General features: G+C 34.9%; 1 protein-coding gene across 1 annotated transcript in view; it reads right to left on the bottom strand.

Annotated features, from left to right (window-relative positions):
• TRHDE (thyrotropin-releasing hormone degrading enzyme) overlaps positions 1–22,984 on the bottom strand; it is a 423,163-nt gene that overhangs the window by 231,628 nt on the left and 168,551 nt on the right. The gene's annotated exons all lie outside the window — the stretch shown is intronic.

Genomic DNA, 22,984 nt, shown 5'->3' with positions numbered 1-22,984 from the left:
ACCCATCACTGAATTGATATTTGGATTTTAACAAGGTCCCCAAGTGATTCACATGTAAATTAAAATTTGAGAAGCACTGGTCTAGGGCACGGGCCAATTAAAAAGTCTACTGAGACAAGGAGAAATACAAATGGGGATGAAATAGAATAGAGACCTGTAAATAACTGGAGAGCTCATATTCTAAAACCTTCATCCCTAACCAACCAGTGCCCACGTGGGAATGCAGCCCCAGATACTATAATATTTCAAGAAAGCCAGGGGGAAAAAAGAAAGCAAGCAAGCTAGTAATCTGGATTTTTATGTGAAATCTCCCAACTGTAAAATATTGGCAATTAATTCAAAGGCTTCGTAACACCTTCAAGACCAAATGAAATCTATCCATGTGCCATATTAGGCCTAGAGTTTGTCCATTTGTAACGTCTGATCTAGAAAGAGTCAATCATAAATTGAGTTGGAAATAAATCAGTGGAATTCCTTTAAAAGTTTAAGATGAATGATATATTTGGTAACAGTTAATTATTTTTCATAGGGCACATTTCTACCTAGCATGAACTCAGCAAAGCAACAGAAATAAATGCTAGGGCAGCTTTGAAATACAAGTTATGGATGAAAGAATATCTAGCTATGAGGTAGGAAGCAAGAGAGGTTGCTGAAATGGGTTGGGATTGTCTCTGAAAAACCTGAGAAGCACAAGCAATCAATCTCAAAATGAAAAGGGCCGAGGCATTTGATTATGGGATAAATACACCTATGGACAGTGCAATATTTTCTTCAGAGTGGAAGAAAAATAGTAGTATTATACATGTAGAATTTATTTTCACTTATTAAAAAATAAGTGATAAAACAACCTCAGTTCCACAGTTCATCTTCATCTATATTTAATAGCATTAAATCTTATCATTTCCTTTAAGAAGCAATTTGAAATAAAAAAATTCCAACTGAGGCACACAATATGCTCAATGTCCAATACTTTAGTGATTTCTTGGTCATTGAGTATTTTTCTTTAAACCTTCAAATAATCACTTGTTAAGATGTCTTGGAAGCTATCTGGAGAAGAAGAAGAAGGTACTTGTTGGAAAGGTCACATAGGAATAGAAAAATATAGACAGCAACTAAACAGGCTGAGAGAATCATGAAAGTCAAATTACATATCTGAATGGGAAAAAAGAGAATAGAAAAGTTATGAAAACTGCTTATTACTCTGCTAGAGTACCAATAAACAAGCAAAGTTTCATAAAGGCCATGGGAATGGCACAGAAAAAGACCAAGGAGAATACCCAGCCTCTCCTCACCAGGCCTCCTTTAAAATACACTCCTTTCAGTATGCGATCCTTAACACCGTAAGCTCAAGTGGCTCGCTCTCCAGATTCACTAACAGACATTTCTTAGCCTGTGATAAATGGTGTTCATAATATGGTTTAGATTTAATCTTATTAAATTATTAAATACTATCTCTCACTTCTCTCCAAATCCCTTCAATTAGGCCCACAATTAGGACAATAGGTATTTTACTCAACTATATCCTTATAAAGTCTTCAAGTTTTGCCATTAGAATAATAAACCAAAGTTTAGCAGGATGTTTTTCTTGGTTCAATATTTAAGGGTAAGTATCCTCTCTTACTTTATTCTGCTATCAACTGATATTTCAAAAAAAAAAAAATGTTGGATATGCCAATAACAGTTAAGTAACAAAGAAATATCAGATAAAACTATTTCCCTTAAAAAAATTAAGCAGAACTTTGAGCTGCACCCAGCACCCTAAAGGACATAAATTAGCAGATGAAAGACAGACTTTTACAGTGCAATTAGAATAAGGGAATTTGTAGCACAAGCTGCCAAGATTGGGGGTTACAAGTGTGAATATCTCCTAGAGTCTATACTTATAAAAAAAAAAAAACTTTCTTTTTTGGTTTTTTTTTTAAAATACTGAAATCAGAACATCTAAAAGATGAGTGCACTGAAAATCAGGAATACCTTGTTTTTTTAGCTTTGCCTATAAAGAAACTATGCGACCCAAGGCCAAGGCATTTTGGTTTCTTTATTTTAAACTGATGTCACAATTCTTCTTTATATGCAAAAAGAGGAATAAAATAAATTAACATTTAGTTTATTATTCAATATCTTCCAGGCTCTGTCTTTGGCAAAATTACCAGTCAGATGGGATGATGAATTACACAATCTTTATGGCCCCTTTAATTGAAAAATTATCTCATTTCTATGGAATATTTGAGTAAATTGATATGTAAATCACATGTAAATCCTGATAATAGTAAGTCACACTAGCACTACTTTTCTCTTGGAATCCACTCTCTTTCTATAGCAGCCTCTCCCACCTGCAGTGAATAGCTCCTTTACCTACTTGTTAGTACTAAACCCAGAAATATAGAAAGGATCCATAGCAAGAATCAAACAAAATGCCTATCTTCCTGATCATATTGTCACAATACATTATAATATAAAACATATAGAGAAAAATAGATACAGCTTAATGCAAAATGTTCCACTCAATGTGTTCTCCATTTTTTCTCACAATACACTAAAAGTTTTCCTTATTTCTAAACAGTTTACTTCATTACCATTGTTATGTTTATACCCAGCTATTATGCTAAATCCTACAGAAAAAGAGGTGAATAATACCCAATCTAAGTCCTTGCTTCTTAGGTCTCAACAAGGTCATGAAACATAGTTTAAGTACCTAGTAAGTGCAATATAAAACCTGGGATACTAGGAAAATACAAAAAGAGAGCATCTAATTCAATCATGGAATACAAAAAATGCTTTCTAGAGTAATGGTGATTGAGTAGACTCCCTTAAAGATAAATAAGTTATGAACAAAAAGAATGAGGATACAAGGCTTCCCAAGCAGATTAAGTAGTGGAAAACACACACACACATACACACATGAACACACACACACACAGGAGAGAAGTAGCAAAGTATGTGTGGAAAATAAGCTATAGAATACTATTGTAGTACAGCGTTGGAAGCACAGGATTTGGGAAAATGAAGCTAAAGTGGTAGTCAATGGCCAAACTATGGAGGACTTTATATGTCATGCTAAGAACTTGTATTTTATTCCAGGAGCAAGGGGAAGCCAATGAAGAGTGTAAGAGAATAGCATGGTCAGATTTACCTTTTTCAAGTTCGAAAAGAGGATTTCAGGTAGAAATAACTGAAGGCAAGAAAATAAGTGACAAGTGAGTCCTTATGCTGTGCAGTGTTAACAGAACTATGGAAGAGTGGATAGAAGTAAGTAATAGTTAAGATGTGAAATTGGATGACTGATATGAAGGCAACAAGGTGAAGGAACCTAAGAATCCTCTCCTTATTGTTTATAGCTTTTAGGCCAACTCCTTACGTGGGAGGGCAAACATTTGAGACATGAAATACATGGGAAAAGCTGAACTGTTCAGGGTGCAAAACGGGAGCAGGGAAGCTGAATGCTGTTTGGATCTGCTGCAAAAATATAACTCATAATCCATGAAGGGAGGTCCAGTAAGCATTAATCAAAGTGGTAGAGGGAAAAACAGGAGGTACTGCTATCAGAGGAAATAAAGTTCCAAGAATGAAAGACGGATCAATAACGCCAAATGCAGCAAGGAGATGCAGATAGATAAGTAAGGAAAAAGTGTTTATTGGATTTGGCAAATTTGCCTTTGCCAGGTAGTTTCAATGGACTGCTGGGGATGAGAGCCAGACCGCTGTAGGCTCAGGAGTGACTAAGTGATAAAGAAGTGACAATAGTAAATCTTCCATAGATTGCAAAGTCATGTGGATAAGTGAGACTTGCCCAAGTATCTCTGCCTTCTCTTTGTGGAGCAAAAATCTCCTTTGTATTTTATCACACATCGATAAGGCTCCCTATCAAGCTGGCTTAAAAATAGAATTATTTCCTTTAAACTGAGTGAAAAGCCTTAATCACATTTAAAAGTCAATGTGAATAGTTATCAACCACCTAAATAAGTCTCATGTAGAGGGGCAGGATGAAGCAGGATGCCAATGTAAATCCCAAATAATCCCAGCATCATTTAGACTATCCTCTCTTTGCAAGGTGAAATGTTATTCTAATTATAGAGAATATAAAGAGACTTGTGGCTTCAGTTAACACCCTCCACTCAGCCTTTTGCTTAGTGTTCACAAGGAATGTTCGAGAAAATTCTGTCTGCTATTCTCAAGTTTACTCAAGGAAAAATGGGTGGCAGAAAATGGGAGGATTCCTATCCAAATCAACTTATTCATTTATTTTATATTTCAAGCACTATCACTGAAATATTATTGTTCATTTCTATTTCTTACAAGCATTTGCTTTATTATCTTTTATCTTTGGATTTTGAAACCATCAAAATTCAATATTTATGAGATGTATTTGGCCAACAAAGTCAACTGGAATGGAATAGCTTTGAGTTCTCTGGAAATGAGAATACACCTATAACAGCTCTCTTCATTAAACTCAAACCCAATATTACTTATATTTTATGATTCTGCCTGTAACAGTAAACCACTTAAAAACATTTTCAGAGATTCTCCAGAAGGATTAAAAGGAAGCTGTATTTCTCATCAGGTTTTCCCCACACCTTCTGTCCTTTTCCCTTTCCTGCCTGTCCAGCTTGATGTCAATCACCTTGTGTACTACAATGATGAACTGTCTTACTCCTCACTGAAGGCTTTGAGAGACAGAGCAAGAAAGTCATCATGGGGGTAGGAAGAGCAAAAAGAGTAAAGGGAAAACTGAAAAATTATTATTAATCAATTTTATTACTGCTGTAACCAAATAACAAATTATTTTTTTCCATGCAAATGACTACATAACTTCCATGATAAAAAGGGAAAACATTATATGAGAGGAAGGCAAATCATCATTTATAGTCAAAGCAAAACAACAGCAAAAATAAAACAGAAAGAGTCTATTACAACATAGCCACTGTAAACTGCAAGTAGTTAAAATTTATCCATCGATTTTTTTTTCTTTAAGCCCTTATTATCTTGTACAGTACTGAAATCTCAAGAGACAGCATGGAACTGAGTATAACAGTATTTTGATTCCCCTTAATTTATCCTGATTATACTCATTTCAGAAAGTCATAACACATGAATATCCTTCACTCCAAAAAATTGCCAAGTATGTATTGTTTATTATTGAGTCATTTGTTACTAGCTTCTTGATAAATATCTATTTTGAATGTACACATCTCTATTCTTTGCAGTCAAAGTAAATATGTGATGTCATCTGAATCCCAGAAACTGAAGTCCTGGTTGCTATCATTAATAGTTACCAAACATCTACCTGTGACAGACCCTGTGCTGGGGGCGATCTACTCTGATATTCCAAGCATACCACAACCCCTACTAAGAATACAGCATGGGGGTTTATACCTCAGATGCTAGAGCCAGGCTACCTATTGAATCCTGAGTCTACCACTTACTGACACTGTTTAATCTCTATGTACCTCAGTTACTGTTTTTGTCAAAGTATGCTGATATGGATATATATCATTGGACTGTTATGAAGATTAAAAAAGTCAATATATGTACTAGCATTTATATGCTTATATATTTTATCTAGCATTATTAACATGAAATGTAAAAGATAAATATATTTTGAGCCCTCTACAAAATGAAAAACAGTTTGTAAAAAAAAATCTCAGATGTCAATTTATTCTTAAAAATATGGATATGAAAATAAAATTGAGATTGAAGAAGGAATAAAAAGTCTCACATCAAAGAAAAGCCTATGACTTAATGATTTCACTTCTAAATTATGTAAAATGTTTAAAGAAAAATTAATATTAAACTAATATTAATACTTCTCAAAGTCTTTCAAAAAATTAGAAGACAAGAGCATAACACTGATACCAAAGCCAGACAAAGACACTGCAAAAAAAGAAAACTATAGGCCAATATTCCCAAAGAACATAAATGTAAACATCCTCAACAAAATACTAGCAAATCGAATACAACAGCATACTAAAAAGATCACTACCCATTATCATGTGGGATTCATCCCAGTGATGTAAGTATGATTCAGAATATATAAATCAATAAATGTGATAAAGTACATTAACAGAATGAAGAACAAAAACCATATAATCACCTAAATAGATTCAGAAAGAGCATATGAGAAAATCCAACATTCTTTCTTGATAAAAACTCTCAACAAGTTAGGTATAGAAGGAATGTCACTCAACAAAATAAAGACTGTATATGACAAACCCAGAACTAACATAATACTCAGTGGTACTATTATGTCAGGAAAGTTGAAAGCTTTTTCTCTAAGATCTGGAACAAGAAAATGACGCTCCCTCTTACCAATTTTATTCAATACAGTACTGAAGGTCCCACCCAGAGAAATTAAGCAAGAGAAAGAAAATGCATCTAAATAGGAAAGGAAAAAGTTAAATTATTCATGTTTGCAGATGACATGATCATATATATAGAAAGCCCTAAAGACTCCACTGAAGCACAGTTAAAACTAAAAAAATCAGTAAAGTTTCAAGATATATATAAACACAAAAATAGGAAATCAGAAAAATAATCATATTTCAATAGCTACAAAAAAATTAAGTACCTAGAAATGGATTTAACCAAGGAAGTGAAAGCTCTTCACACTGAAAATTATGAATGAAAGAAATTGAAGAAGACACAAATAAATGGAAAAAATCCCATGTTCATGGATTGGAACAGTTAATATTGTTAAAATGTTCATATTACTCAAAGCAATTTATAGATTCAATGCAATGGCTATCAAAATAACCAATGATATTCTTCAAAAAATAGAAAAAATATCTCAAAATTGTCTATAGAACCATAAAAGACTATGAATAGCCAAAGAAAACTTGAGCAAAAAGATCAAAGCTGGAGGCACCACACTACCTGACTTCAAAATATACTATAAAGCTTTAGTAACCAAAACAGTATGGTACTAAGGGGAAAAAAACAGAACCATAGATCAGTTAAGCAGAAGAGAGAGCTGAGAAATAAATGCATGCATCCAGAGCCAACTGACATTCAACAAATGTACCAAGAACATACAATGGGCAAAGGACAATCTCTTCAATAAACGATGCTTGAAAAATTGGATATTCACGTGTGAAAAAATAAAATTGGACTCATCTCACAATGTACACAAGAATCAACTCAAATGGTTTAAAGACTTACACATAAGGTTCAAAACTACAAAACTACTAAAAGGGGAAATGCTGCAACACCTTGGTCTGGCCAATGCCTTTTTAGATATGACCACAAAAACAGAGGTAACAAAAGTTAAAATAGACAAATGAAATGATATCAAACCAAAAAAATTCTGCATGGGAAAGGTAATAACAGAGTGAACAAAAAATATTTTCAAAGATTTTGCAAAAATATTTGCAAACTCTACACCTGATAAAGGGCTAATATCCAAAATATATAAGGAACTTAACTCAATTAACAAATAATCTGATGGAAGAAAATATGATTGCAAGAAAATCTGATGAAAGCAAAACACCATGATAGACATTTCTCAAAAGATGACATAAAAATAGCCAAAAAGTTTATGAAAAAATGCTCATCACTAATCATCAGGAAAATGCAAATTAAAATCTCAATGAGATATCATCTCATACCTGTTAGAATGGCTATCATTAAAAAAGTTGAAAGATAAGTGTTGGTGAGCATATAGAGAAAAGGGAATCCTCGCACATTATTGATAGGAAAGTAAATTAGTACAGCCATTACAGAAAACGGTATGGAGGTTCCTCAAAAAATTAAAAATAGAACTACCACATGACCCAGGAATCCCACTACTGGGTAAATACACAAAGAAAATGAACTCAACATATCAAAGATATATCACTCTTCCATGTTCACTACAGAATACTCATAATAGCCAAGATATGGAATCAAATTAAGTGTCCATAAACAGATGAATAAAGAAAACATGGTATATATACACAATGAATACTATTCAGCCCTATAAAAGAAGAAAAGTCTGTCATTTGTGACAACATGGATGAACCTGAAGGACATTATGTTAAGTGAAATAACCCAGTCACAACAGGGCAATTACCACATGATCTCACTCACAAACGAAATCTAAAAAAGTTGATCTTATAGAAGTAGAAAATAGAATGGTGTTTACCAAGGGCTGGGGTGATTGGGGTGAGGTTGGAAATAAATTGACTCAAACATACAACATTTCATTTGGATAGAAGAAACAATTTTAAGAGTTCCATTGTATAAATGGTTACCATAGTTAATAATATATTGTATTCTTGAAAAATGTGAAGAAAATGAATATAAAGTATTTGCACCATAAAAATAACTACATTAGGTAATGTATATGTTCATTATCTAGCTTTAGTTACTTCACTATATATATTTCAAAATATCATGTTGTTTATGATAAATACATGCAATCACATGTCAATTTTTAAAAAGTGAGTCAAAATGTCAAAAAATATTGAATAGAATCTGTTTTGCACTTGTATACTTTGAAGATTTCTACCGTACTATGATTCCATAAAAGTGATCAAACCACATAATAAGCTGAAAATCACAACAGTAGTTCAAAAGTTGCCTGAGTCTGACTTCTAATGAATTAACTTTCCCATTGAGTATTGTTTGACAAAAATTACTTCGTTCCTGAAGACAACAGAATGAGGGTATCAGACCTCTTTTAAAAGCCTAAAATATTGCATGGACAAAAGTTGGATTAGCAGAAATACAATGGAGAAATGGGTGACAGAAGACCAGAGAGGGATGAACTTTGAATTCACTTAGAGAAAAGGAAAGGTTACAAAGAGGCACAATAATAATTACTTCCACAGAGCATTCATTCTCTGTAAGGCAATATTCTAAGTGCTTTATTTCTATTAACTTATTTAATCCTCAAACCCAAATTAATCTCTTAACTTATTTAATCCTCACAACCCAAATTAATAGGAAGGTACTTTTATTATCATTGCTATTTTATACATGGGGAAACAGAGAAATTAATAAACTTGTCCAAGATCACGCTATAGCTAGTAAGTAGTGTAAGCAAAAATTGTGCTCAGTCTGGCTTGTATTCCTGATACTATACTGCCTCCCTCAAATATAAAGGGATATATGTATTTAGCTTAAACAGGACATGTATAAACTGAAAATATAAATACTTGAAAATAGATAATGGAGGATGTCGAGATATTAATATAAATTTAATATGTAGATGATGGGTGGTTGCACGTTAAAATTTTGCTGTAATGCTTTAGGATCTATGAAGCTCACAAGATTGTTCAATTATGACTTAATAAAGGAGTTCATACTGTATTTTTCACCTGTCCAGATGCTTCATGGACAGCACCAAACAGAATGGGCTTCTAAAAGCAAGACAATAAGAAAATTTAGAAAAATTACTCTCTGTTCTTCAGTACGTCAACTTCACTGAGCTTTCAAGATCATTAATTCTGAAGAGTATGTCAGGCTGACTCTCTTGGAATATTCTTAAAGGAAGCATTAGTACTTATTCCCAGGCCATGTCTTATCACTGGGCCTGACCTCATAAGAACCCTGTGAATTTCAGCAGATAGGGTACACTTGAATAAACAAAACAAAACAAACACCATTACTGGTAGTCCCTCAAAATAATCCCAATTAAATAATTAGCATAATGTCTTTATATGTAGAATATCTAAAATTTTTAATAGGTTTGTATCATGATAAATGAGTCTAAAAACCAACAGGACAAAAAAGAAGAAGAAATGATTAATTAAATTAAACAAGCTGGTATATTATCAGGATTAGAAATAAGTCTGGTCATACTCTATATTTTATTAATAACCTGGAAAAAAAAACAACCTGTTAATTGAATCTATAAGTTCAACTAAACTGACATGATATTTCCAAAGGTTAAGCTAGGACAAAAGTCAAAAAGAAGCATGTCCACTTTAAGAAAAATATTTTCAATAAGTAGAAGTACTGTCATAAACTCTCACTCAAAGCACCATCAATTATCATTGAACAGAGATGCTCTTTAAATAAAGGTCAAACTCCACATAATAAAACACGTGAGGACAGACACATGACCCTAGATTTAAGAAAGACTTTGTCGTTTATATTTTCATTTAGTGTAAAAAGCCTCCCTCTTGTTTTTATTGGTCGGGGGGAACATATGTGAACAAGTGAAAAAATTAAATTTTCACCTTTATCATTTATACTTTTTTTTTTGCCTTTCCTACTTAATGAGCCAGAAACTCTCTGTTTGCTTGTAATAGCATAATTATGTCCTTGGGAATTGGTTTTTATATTGCAGCTATTTATTCCTTTACCTATCAGGTCATTAGTTCAAAATTATATGTTTCTCTTGTAACAGCTAATAATAATAAATTCTTACATTGCATCCCCAAAGAACTATGAAAATATGCCTATTAACCACTTCATTCAGAACAAACACAAGGCAACAGTGGATAGAAAAAACTCTGAAAAAAAAAAAAAAAATCCTAGCTGGGGACCTATTTTCAAGTACTGTATCCACAAAATTGGATCAAGAGTATTATGGATTTTTTGGCAATAAAAACAGGACAATGTTATTAACATCATAAAATTAGAAGTTCTTTTCGTATTCTAATCAAACACGTAACAAACCTGATTGGAAGAGATTTAGGTGAGAATCCTTCAATCCTGAATAGCTTCCCATCCTGGTTTAGATATGGCCTAATTCCCCAACACAGGGAGCTCTCAAGCTAAAAGAACACCAATGCCGATGAACCGACAAGCAGCCCCTACAAGATTAAATAAACTGCTGCAGTTTGATGGTAGATTTCCATCCTTTGGGGAGGATAGATTATTAAAGTATATACTAATTTATCTGGTGACCAGGTATAGATGGCAGTCATGTTTTGCTTCATCTGCAGAATTTAGTTTTAATTAGTAGTCAGCAGTTTAAAACTTGGGAGTTTTCTCATATGAAATAAATCTATATTTCTAGTTCCTCTTGAAGAATGACAAGACCTGACAATGACAAAAATATTCATATGGAAACAATGAACTGCTGATGAGGAAGAAATTTACCCTTTAAAGGGTGATACACCTCCAATTTGCCTCAGTCCTCAGTTCTGTAATCCCCACACATTTAAACATTTAAGGTATATTTAAACTATTCAAATTTGCCATCCCTGTCCCATACTTCAAAGAACAATTCTTCATGCCCTGGTTCTACTCTGGAATGGCATGTACCTTACAAAGGGAGAAACGTGGGGGAACAACAGAAGGAGAACAAGTGGTGAGATTAGTTCCCATCAAAGTGTGAAAGTGTTGGGAGTGGACAGAGATTAGGTGTACACAGGTGAATATTTATTATTTATGTACATGAGCCTTTGATTTTCCTGAAGACAGATATAGCCTGGATTTCAAGAGACATGCATTAGAGCATGGGACCTTATTATTAGAAAGAACGTACAAGGCCATTTTGTCCATGCTCCCCCCAATTGGCTTACTGCAATAAATGTTGAAAAACCTTTATTTTTGACAGGAATTTCAGTAGTGACTGAAAATCTAATCTAGGGATTCAGAATATATCCAGAATGGCAGCATGAGGAGCTCCATAAAACCACTCCTCTCACACACACACAAAACCTACCTGATAAAAATTATAGAAACAGCAAACATATAGAGTATTTGGAAGTTGGTCAAAGACATATAATAAATAAACCTTTTTTTTTTTTTTTCTTGAGACATACAGAGTCTGGCTCTGTTGCCCAGGCTGGAGTGCAGTGGCGCCATCTTGGCTAACTGCAACCTCTGCCTCCCGGGGTCAAGTGATTCTCCTGCCTCAGCCTCCTGTGTAGCTGAGACCACAGGCGTGGGTCCACAATGCCCGGCTAATTTTTGTATTTTTAATAGAGAAGGGGTTTCACCATGTTGGCCAGGCTGCTCTTGAACTCCTGACCTTAAGTGATCCACCTGCCTTGGCCTCCCAAAGTGCTGGGATTACAAGTGTGAGCCACTGAGCCTGGCCAACATTTATTTAAGAAAATGTACTAAGTCTCAGTAAAAGGGTGACTGTCTGTGGCACTTTAGTCCTCACTCACTCCTCTCCCCAGTTCAGCTCCCCATTTTAGCTCCACAACAGGCAGGTACAGCCAATGAGATGGAGCTCACAGCTGTCTTTCCCATCAGCTCTCAGTCAGGGGCTACAATATCTCCTCTGGAGAGACAGGCTTCCAGGAATTCTCCTCATCACCAGCTCCCTGTTGCAGAGGCTAAATTCCAGGCATGTGCAGCAAGAGATTAAGAGCCTTCTTTCTACATCCAGTCCCCACTTGTAAGGGAGACTCTACCATAGATGTGGGAGGCTGAAAATAGTGAGTTCCTAATTGCCTTTGCTTCAGCTTGCTCATAGTGCAAAGGCTCCATGCTCGGGGAGGCAAGCCAAGGAGACTAGAGGCTACTGCTCCTGTCCAGCACCCCACCCATAAACTAGAGTCAAACCAAACCTCAAAGACTGGACCCTAAATTACTCCCACAAAGGGGTCTGAATTTAATTGGACCAGATGTTTAAATAATACCAGTTCTTCACAAATAGAAAATTCCCAAGTCATTCTATGAAGGCAGTATTACTCTGAGACCAAAAGCAGACAAAACTTCAAAAGAAAGGAAATGTACAGATCAATATCTCATGAATATAGACAAAAAAGTCATCATCAACATGCTAGCAAACCAAATCCTGAAACAAATCAAAATGGTTATATACCATGGCCAAATATAACTTATCCCAGTAAGGCAAGATTGCTTTAAAATCCAAAAATGATTACTGTAATGCACTACATCAATAAAATAAAAGGCAAAAGTCACATGGTCATCTCAATAGAAGCATTAAAAGGATTTGAAAATATCTAGCACCCTTTCATAATAATAAAAATATACATAGGCAGTAACTTCTTCAATCTAATAAAGGGAATCTATGAAAAACCTCCACCTATCAATATACCTAATGGTAAAAGACTAAATGCTTTCCCCCTAAGATCAAGAACAAGATAAGGATTTTTCACTCTCTCCACTTCTATTCATCATTATACTGGAGGTTCAAGCCAGATTAACTAAGCAAAAAAATAAAATAAAAGGCATCTGTATTAGAAAGAAAAACTGTCCCTATTTGCAAAAGACATGATATTTTATATAGAAAATCCTAATGCCCTACTGTGACCCAAGACGCCTGTATGCCAGGGGTTCACCTGCTTCTTCTCCTCCCAATCGCTTCTCCCTGGATGCCCCAAACCCAGGCTTCAAATGTTCGATGATGTCTGCTGTGGGGGATGGGTCAGAGTGGTGGGGAAAACCGTAGGGAAAAGACGCAAACCTTCTGAAAGGTCGGAAGGTTCTGCAGACCCCGGGGGGGAGAATAGCTGAAGGCAGCTGTTCTATAACCCTGAGGCAGAGGGCAAGGAGTAGGTACAAGGGAATGTGGGGGAATTTATCTTAAACAAACTTGGTTACTTATGTTGACCAGGCACTGACCTTTGATCATCTGCACGTGTGACATTCCCAAATGCGGAACAATAAATGTTAATTAGCTACAGGTTGTGTTGGCTCCAGGTTTTCGGCATTGTGCCTGCAATGAATAAAAGCAAGCAGCTCCAGCTTCTCGGGGCTGCTCTCTGGCCACTAGAGCCAGGCAGTCACCTAGTTGCTCTTAAACTGCATGCCCATGTGTGAGTACTCATTTCATCCATCGGCCAGGGTCTGCGGGACAGACCCAGCAGTCCACCACACAGTCTCTGTAATGCTATTGCTCTCTGATGCCTCTGATCAGACCCAGCAAAGCAGAAAGGGGATGAGAAAGGAGGTCTCTATACCATGGCTTATATAAAGGAGACCACGTGCAAATCAATGACGGTAAATAACCTAGGAAGCAACTGGCTATAAAAGTGAAACCCCTATGGGAGGAAGAAAGAAACCTCATAGTTTGAGGCCTGGTACTGTGGCACTCCGTGAAATTTGTTATCAGAAGTCCCCCGAACTAGTGATTAGCAAATTTCTCTTCCAGCATCTGGTCCAAGAAATTGCTCAGAACTTCAAAACATCTGTGCTTCCTGAGAGCAGCTATTGGAGCTTTGCAGGAGGTGAGACCTATCTGGTCCACCTTTTTAAAGACATCAACCTGTGTGCACTCCATGTCAAACATGTAACAGGTATGCCAATAAACAGCCAGATAGCAGACCGCATACATGAAGTATATGCCTAAGAATCCACTATGATGGGAAATATTTCATTCTAAAAAAAAACCTCTTCTTCTTGTTATTGGCAGATCTGAACGTTAGATATTTTTTCCCCATAGAATCAAAAGGTACCTAAATACGAGATTGTGAGTGGAAAAATAGCAGACAGAAATCAGTGGCATTTTTTCCATTTCATCTTTGTGTGAATTTTTAATGTAAATGTGGGGACGTAAAGCATTAATGTAAGTCAAAATATTTCAGTGATCAAGTTTCAACCATTCAAATTCATAACAACTATAGATCAACCTGTTAATTTTTTCTTCACAATGTCAGCATTTGTCTTGTTTTTAAAATAAGTAAATTTCTTATTAACAGCAACTAAATGGTGTTCGTAGCATTTTTATCATACAGTAAAGAGTATAGTACATCCATTGACTATACTTTTCTGAGTTGTCCTACACACAAGTTCATGTTTTTAATGTTTTCTTTCTTGAGTGCTATTTCTGTATGTTTACCATTAAAATACATTAAACTAAAAAAAAAAAAAACTAAGAAATTCAGTACAAAACAAAAACTAAAAAGAGTTCAGCAAGATTACTAGATCTAGTTCAATATGCAAAAAATAAGCGGTATTTCTATATGTTAGAAATGAGCAATCCAAAAATAAAATTGAGAAGACAATTCCATCTACAATAACATCAAAAAGAGTAAAATGCTTAGAGAAAAATTTGACAAAAGAAATGCAAAATTTGTACACGGAAACTATAAAATATTGTTGAGAAAATTAAAGACCCTATTAAATACCTAAATTAATTTTAAAAAGCATCCTGTTTACAGATCAAAACACATGATATTATAATTACAATACTCCCTAGACTGACATAAAGATTCAAAGCATTCTCTATCAAAATCACAACTTGTTTATTAGCAAAAGCTGACAAGCTGATCCTAAAACTCATATGTTAATTTCAGGGATCCAAAGTTGCCAAAATAACCATGAAAAAGACTAATAAAGTTGGAGTAGTAACACTTCAAGGTAATAGAAATCAAGAAATCACTTGTAGTACAAGGATAATGATAGACATATAGATCGGGGGACAGAATGCAGAGTTCAGGAAAAAATCCTCACATTTATGGTAAATTAGTTTTTTCACAAGAATGCAGTGACAATCCAACGTGGAATTAGTTTCTTTAAAAACTGGTATAAAAAACCCTGTGTGTGTGTATATATATATATACACACACACACACACACACACATATATACACACACACACACATATATATACATGCAAAAGAATGAAGTTGGATTCTTTTCTCATATTCACATCATGCACCAAAACAAACTATTAATAAAAATGGATTACAGACCTCAACATAAGAGCTAAAACCATAAAATTCTTGGACAAAAATACAGTGACCTTGAGTTAGGCAAAACCATTTTAGATATGACACCAAAAACAAAACAACAACAAAACATAGCTAAATCATATTTCATCAAAATTAAAAATGTTGTGCTTTAAAGTATGTCATCAAGAAAGTGAAAAGACAACCCACAGAATTTAAGAAAACATTAGAAAATCTTTTATATGTATCTGATAGGGGACTTGTGTGTAGAACACACAAATAATTCTTACAACTCAATAATTAAAAAATTTAAAAATTTACAAAGATCTGAATAAATATTTCTCCAAAGATATATGAATGGCCAATATATACATCAAAAGATGCTCAACGTCATTATCCATCGGATGCCAATCAAACTATGATGAGATTCCACTTCACACTAAGTAGGCTATAATTGAAAAGACAGATAATAACAAGTGTTTGCATGGATGTATAAAAATTAGAACCCTCAATACTAGTGGTTGGAATGTAGAATGGTCCAGACACTTTGGAAAATAGTCTGGCAGATCCTTCAAAAGTTAAATATAGAGTTCCCATATGATCCAGTAATTCCACCCCTAGCTATAGACCCAAGAAAAATGAAAATACATATCCACAGAATAACAAGTACATAAATATTCACAGCAGCATTATTCGTAATAGCCAGAAAGTAGAAATATGTAAATGTCCCTCACCTGATGAATGTATAAATAAAATGTGGTATATCTTTTTTTAATTTCCTTCTCTGTGAATTATTATTATTATTATTATACAATTCTGGGTTACATGTGCAGAACATGCAGTTTTGTTACATAGGTGTACATGTGCCATGCTGGTTTGCTGCACCCATCAACCTGTCAGCTACATTAGGTATTTCTTCTAACGTTATCCCTCCCCTAGCCCCCCACCCACCAACAGGGCCCAGTGTATGAAGTTCCCCTCCCTGTATCCATGTGTTCTCGTTGTTCAGTTCCCACTCATGAGTGAGAATATGTGGTGTTTGGTTTTCTGATCTTGTGATAGTTTGCTGAGAATGATGGTTTCCAGCTTCATCCATGTCCCTGCAAAGGACATGAACTCATCCTTTTTTATGGCTGCATAGTATTCCATGGTGTGTATGTGTCACAAAGTGTGGTATATCTGTACTAAGGAATTTTATTCGGCCATAAGGATTAATAAGATATTGATTCAAGTGGCACATAAATGAACTTTGAAATATATGCTAAATGAAAAGAACTAGCCACCAAAACCATATATTGAATGATCTTACTTATATAAAGTTTCTATAACAGGCAAAGCTGCACAGATATAAAGTAGATTCATAGTTAGATTTTTAGACAGAGGATGGTGAGGAAAATGGGGTTTCCTTTTTAGGTTGTAAAAATTCTCTGAAATTCTGTTGGCAATGGCTGCACATGTTATGAATATACTAAAAATCATTTGCTTGAACAATCTAAATTGGTTGTATAGTATGTGAATGGAACATATATTTTAATTGCCTGTATAGCATTTATTCCTCCCTTCTAATAAAAAAGAAATAAAAATAAATCTGTTATGTTAAAAATAAAGCTCAATAAAGCTGTTATATTAAAAAAAATTAATCTAGGCTTTGTCAAAGACAGAATGCTTGATCCTTTTCAACACTTTATCCATAATTGACAAAAGCCTTTCAGCAAGTATACAAATACACACATATACACCCATAGATAGATATAGACATAGATATAGAGATAGAAATACATATTAAACACATACATATTAGTATTCAACATCACATTGCTTACAAATGACACATTATGGAATTAGTGAAATAATTCAATATATCCAAATCTTACAATATGCTGTGCTTGTCATCAAGAGTCATGATGTAGTTACATTTGTTCCTATGAAATGACCTAGAAATATGTCCCTAGTATATGGTTAGGACAAATTTTATAAGGGTATAACACAAAGTATAAACAGATTTAATCTTTGCAAAATTACATATATATGAAATAATATGAACCAAAATGTTAAAAGGAATAATGTCTGGCTGTTAGGATTACTGTTAACCTTTGTTTTTTCTTTAAATGTTCTATGTTGTCTGAGTGCCTAACAATGATGTGGAGTTTTATAAAACAGACAGATCACTTGACCTCATCTTAAACCTACTACACTTCTGGAGGTATGACCTAGGAATGTGAGTTTTCCTCAAGTTGCCCAAGTCATTCTGACACAGCCAATCTGGCACAGATGTGGGATTTAGAAATCAATAGTCTATCTAATTTATGATCTAATAAAAGAATTACCTTCACAGCATCTTGAACATATGGCCATCCAGCCTGCGCATGAACACATAAAGGGAAAGGGCTCTCTCAATCTCAGATGGCAGCTTATTCTATCATCACAGAGCTCTATTGGTAGTATGTTCCCCTTATGTTATCTAAATATATTAAAGCCACCCTTTTGGTGCTAGTTTTGCATTCTCAATAACTTATGTGAATTGCAATAATGATCATTAAGTCAATACGAGAAAGAGTGTAAAATATCCCATGTAATGAAACTTTCTCTAATCCCTCCTTCCTCTTCCCCAACAAAAGCCAGGAATACAAATAGAGAGAGATGGTATTGAGACTAAAAGAAGAGTAGAAAACAAGGAGTCCTCTAGTGTGATATCTTCCATGAGCTAACAGGAAATCATACTACACAACGTGAAACACAATAGGATGAATGACTTACAGCCCTACTCAGAAGCTGGAGAAGAGAGGTTGGGTCCTGGGGAAAAGAGATGTTAAAGAGCTGTAGAGAGAGTTCTAGGGGAGAAGATAACACCATAATCAGGGTCCCTTATAGATCAGGCAATATGGCACGCTTACGCAAATTAGGAGAGACGCCTCTGTCTCCAGGTGATACTACTGTCTAGATCAGGGGTTGGCAAACTATAACCTGCAGGGCCAAATCTGGCCACATCCATTCATTTACAGATTTTCTATGGGTACTTTCAGGCTACAACTGCGTAGTTGCCACAGAGACTGAATGGTCCACAAAGCCTCAAATACACCACTGCTGTAGAGCCTAGATAATATAATTTGCCAGGATTTGTTTTAGAACCTAGATAACTGAAGATCCACTTTTAGTGTTCTGGGCCATCTGAGGGTCAGGACTATATATAGGTGACGTTTGGCCACTAAAGTAAAAACGATTAAGATGAGATGAATTTTCTTTTCATGGAGAAAGAAGTTTGGCAATGATAAAAACATGACAAAAAAAAAAACAAAAAACAAATGAAGTATTAGCAGTCATTTTCTCTGTGGCTTGCTAAAGGATGTTTTTTACTTCTTGATAACTGATCCCTTTTCTCAGGAAAAACAATCCCTAAGAATGTAAATTATTAAGAACTGGGTTTTTAAAAATCTGTTTTTGTGGCTGCCATATCTCTAGCACCTGTAACACTACCTAACATATAAAGGCACTCAGTAAATAGCTGTTGAACTTGTCCTGTCTTACCACTTACCACATAAATGGCCTTTGGCAAGTAACCTACTATTTCTAGTCCTCAGGTCCCTCATCTAGAAAATTAGGAAAATAATAGTTCCTACCTCTTAAGCTTATTGTTAGGATTAATGGAGTAGATACATGTAGATTATTTATAACAGTGTCTGGAACAATGTGAAGTATTTATTACTGTTGTTAGTTTTTAAATCTTCAGTTGTACTATATAATTAAACCACTGAAAGTGTTTTTCTTATAAGTTTTAAACTTTCCTCAGTCTCTTTCACATAAAGTTTGCAATTTATAAACATGTAGAATAGGAAGCCCCAGCATATACGGCATATTCTTACAAACATATTTTACCCATTAAAATACAGTAACAATTGACTGGGCGCGGTGGCTCACGCCTGTAATCCCAGCACTTTGAGAGGCTGAGGCAGGCGGATCATGAGGTCAGGAGATTCAGACCCTCCTGGCTAACACAGTGAAATCCCGTCTCTACTAAAAATACAAAAAATTAGCCGGGCATGGTGGCGGGCGCCTGTAGTCCCAGCTACTTGGGAGGTTGAGGCAGGAGAATGGCATGAACCCGGGAGGCAGAGGTTGTAGTGAGCCAAGATAGTGCCACTGCACTCCAGCCTGGGCAACAGAGCAAGACTCCATCTCAAAGGAAAAAAATAATAATAATAACAATCTTATTACATTCAACAGAGAAAAAATCGCCAGTGTGATTATTTCTTCAGTTAATTTAGGATATCTCCAATAACATGTTACTACATATTTTAAAACCAAATCTACCTCGAATTATTCAGAGGTTCTATATACTGTCATCACTTGCATATAATTCCATTTACTACACACTATAGCAAATGACTCCTTAATAATGTGAGCATCATCCCTGCCACCATTTCAATTGTTTGATTCTATCACCAGTGTTTATTGGCATGAACAGTTTTTGTCTTGCTATTTTTTTAGACCTTCTGTAATTTTATATATATATACATATGTGTGTGTGTATATATATATATATATATATGAGTTTTGGTAGCTCCAATAGTTCTAGAGCTTCTTCGTTTCTTTAGTGAAAATGTATTCTTGTTGTGTTGCTGCTGCTGTTGTGAACCACAACATTGAGTATGGTTTATTGGTCATAGACCCATAGTAAAAAGCAAATAGTAAATTAATTAATAAACTAGTTAATTAGTTAATTTCCACCAATAATAAGAGGCAGTATCAAGGTATTTTTTTAAGTTGCTTCTTTCAACATATGTTGGAAACAGAAATATGGCACAGAAACTTTAAAATCTTAAATAAATGGTTACTTAGAATTGAGACAAGAGAAAAATGTTGTTTTTCCATTTATCTTCAATCTTGTGATGAAAAATTATTTTAAGAGCATTCCATCAACTGTCACAAAGTGAGGATCTTAACTGAAGACAAATTATGGAAACTCAATTGATTTGATAACTTAAAGTACAATTGTTAAGCTAAATAGAGCCAACAGACATATACACAGATAATCTGGTTAACAGATTCTTTCAAATTCTTCTATAAGTAACAATTTTAAAATATCTAAATGTACTGTGGAACATTTAGCAATCATACAAAAATAAAGACTGATATTAACTATATTCAGTAGGCATATTTAATCAGGATTATGCAGGTTGCATTAGCTACAGAAATTGAACCAAACAGAAAAATAAAACTGATCCACTATAGTTTTCCAGGGCAAATCATTGAGGGTTTTGCTGGCCAATGGAATGCCAACATTTCCCGTGCTACACTTGCAAAACTACACTTTTAGAGTAAGCCAAACTAACAACAACAACAAAATGCATATGCAATTGCTCTTTTTATCAAGCTGTCCTAAATCCAAAATAAAATTTAAGGTAAAACACAAGACCAATATTGCTTTCATTTTTCTTATAGGAGTAAAGTTTTATAGTAACTATAGTAAAAGTGACTATAAAATGGTTTCATAGCACATTTTTAAAGGACTTTTTTTTCCTTTCTGTGATTTCAGTTTTATTTTAGTTTCAAAGTGGCTCCTCTCAAAGAATTATTTGGCACTATGACAAAGGAACTATGTTCTAGATGAGAATTTAGCATTCTTTTACTAAATACTTATTAAATGAATATTAGGTGGTAATTTCTCAAAGAGATACAAAGAATAAATTGCTTCTTCCCTCAAGAGCTTTAATATTAAAGAGACACAAAACATAACAAAACAACAAGGGAATGATTAGTGTTGAAAGTTTATTTAGAGAAGTATAAACAAGTTCATACTGGGAGAATAGATGGAATTTAGCAAGACGAGATAGGAACTTCAGAGATGAGACAGCATTTGAGTTGGTCTATGTGTTAGTTTTCTATGACTGCTGCATAACAAATTACCACAAATTTAGTGACTTAACACAAATTGATTATCTTATAATTCTGGAGATTATAAATCCAACACAGGTCTCACTGGGCTAAAAGCAAGGCACTGGCAGCCTTGTATTCTTTTATTTTGAAGCCCTAACTCGTGGTACTTGCGAATAAGATCTTCTTTAGAAATAGGGTCTTTGTAGCTTGAAGCAATTTAAGATGAGGTCATTAGTGAAGGCCTAATCTAATATGACTGACATTCTTATAAGAAAAGGAAAACAGCATGAAAGACAGAGACATACAGGAAAAATGTCATGTGATGACAGAGGCAGAGACTAGAGTGTGGCAGCAGCAAGCCAAGGACCACCATCAATGGCCACCACCAGAAACCAGGGAGAGGCAAGGGAAGATCCCATCCAGAGTCTCAGAGCACGGATATCCCTACTGACACCTTAGTTTTAGACTGTTAACCTCAAGATCTTGAGAAAACATATTTGCTATTTTAAGTTACCCAGTTTCTTTCAAATAATTTGAACAGATTTTTTAAAATTTTGTGATACGTGGTTATCCAGTTTGTGGTACTTGGTTATAGCAGCTCTAGGAAATGAGTACAAGGGGCAAATCTGTTTCTTGCCTTCTTTGCAGCTTCTAGAGGTCCTTGGCTAGTGGCCCTCCCCCTCCACCTTCAAAGTCAGCAAGGGCAGGTCTATTGCCTCTCACATGACATCACTCTGAGTTCTGCTTCTATCATCACATCGCCTCTCTGACAGATTCCTCTTCTGCTTCCGCTTCCACTTTTAAAGACTCTTCTGATTACATGCAACCCACCTAGACAATTTAGGAGATCTCCCCATTTAAAGTTAAACTGATACACAACCTTAGTAAACTGATTGCAAATAGCAACCTACCTATTTATACTCTTAATGTCCCTTTGCCATTTAATATAACATACCCACGTTTCCCAAGATAAGAATGAGGATGTCATTAGGAGAACATTATTCTGCCTATGACCATCCATGAACTAAAGTTCCTCAAGGTGTTGTGGACAGAACACCCATATCAGAATCACTTTGTTGTCTGTTAAAAATGCAGATTTCTAGGCTTCTCTTGCTGCATTTTGAGTGGGAATCAGAAAATCCACACCACCTTAAAAGATGAACAGAATTTTTGACTGCTGGTCTTGAGAGAAGAAAGTAGCTCAAGTGGAGGAACACTTTGATCCTATCTAAAGAGGAAAGTAAATGGAGATGCTCCTCGATTTAGAATAGGGTTGCATCTCAATAAACATATAATAAGCTGAAAATATTGTAGTTGAAAACTCATGTAATATGCTAACCTACCAAACACCATAGCTTAGCCTAGTTATTAAATGTGCTCTACTTTTGCACCATCATAAGGTTGAGAAATCTTTTTTTTTTATTTTTTATTTTTATTTTTTATTATACTTTAAGTTCTAGGGTACATGTGCATAACATGCAGGTTTGTTACATATGTATACCTGTGCCATGTTGGTGTGCTGCACCCATCAACTCATCAGCACCCATCAATTCATCATTTATATCAGGTATAACTCCCCAGTGCAATCCCTC

This window comes from Colobus angolensis, unplaced genomic scaffold, assembly GCF_000951035.1.
Source record: "Colobus angolensis palliatus isolate OR3802 unplaced genomic scaffold, Cang.pa_1.0 Scaffold80, whole genome shotgun sequence".
Taxonomy (NCBI): Eukaryota; Metazoa; Chordata; class Mammalia; order Primates; family Cercopithecidae; genus Colobus; species Colobus angolensis.
Note: the sequence above shows the minus strand (reverse complement) of the source record. Positions and strands in the feature narration are given on the sequence as shown.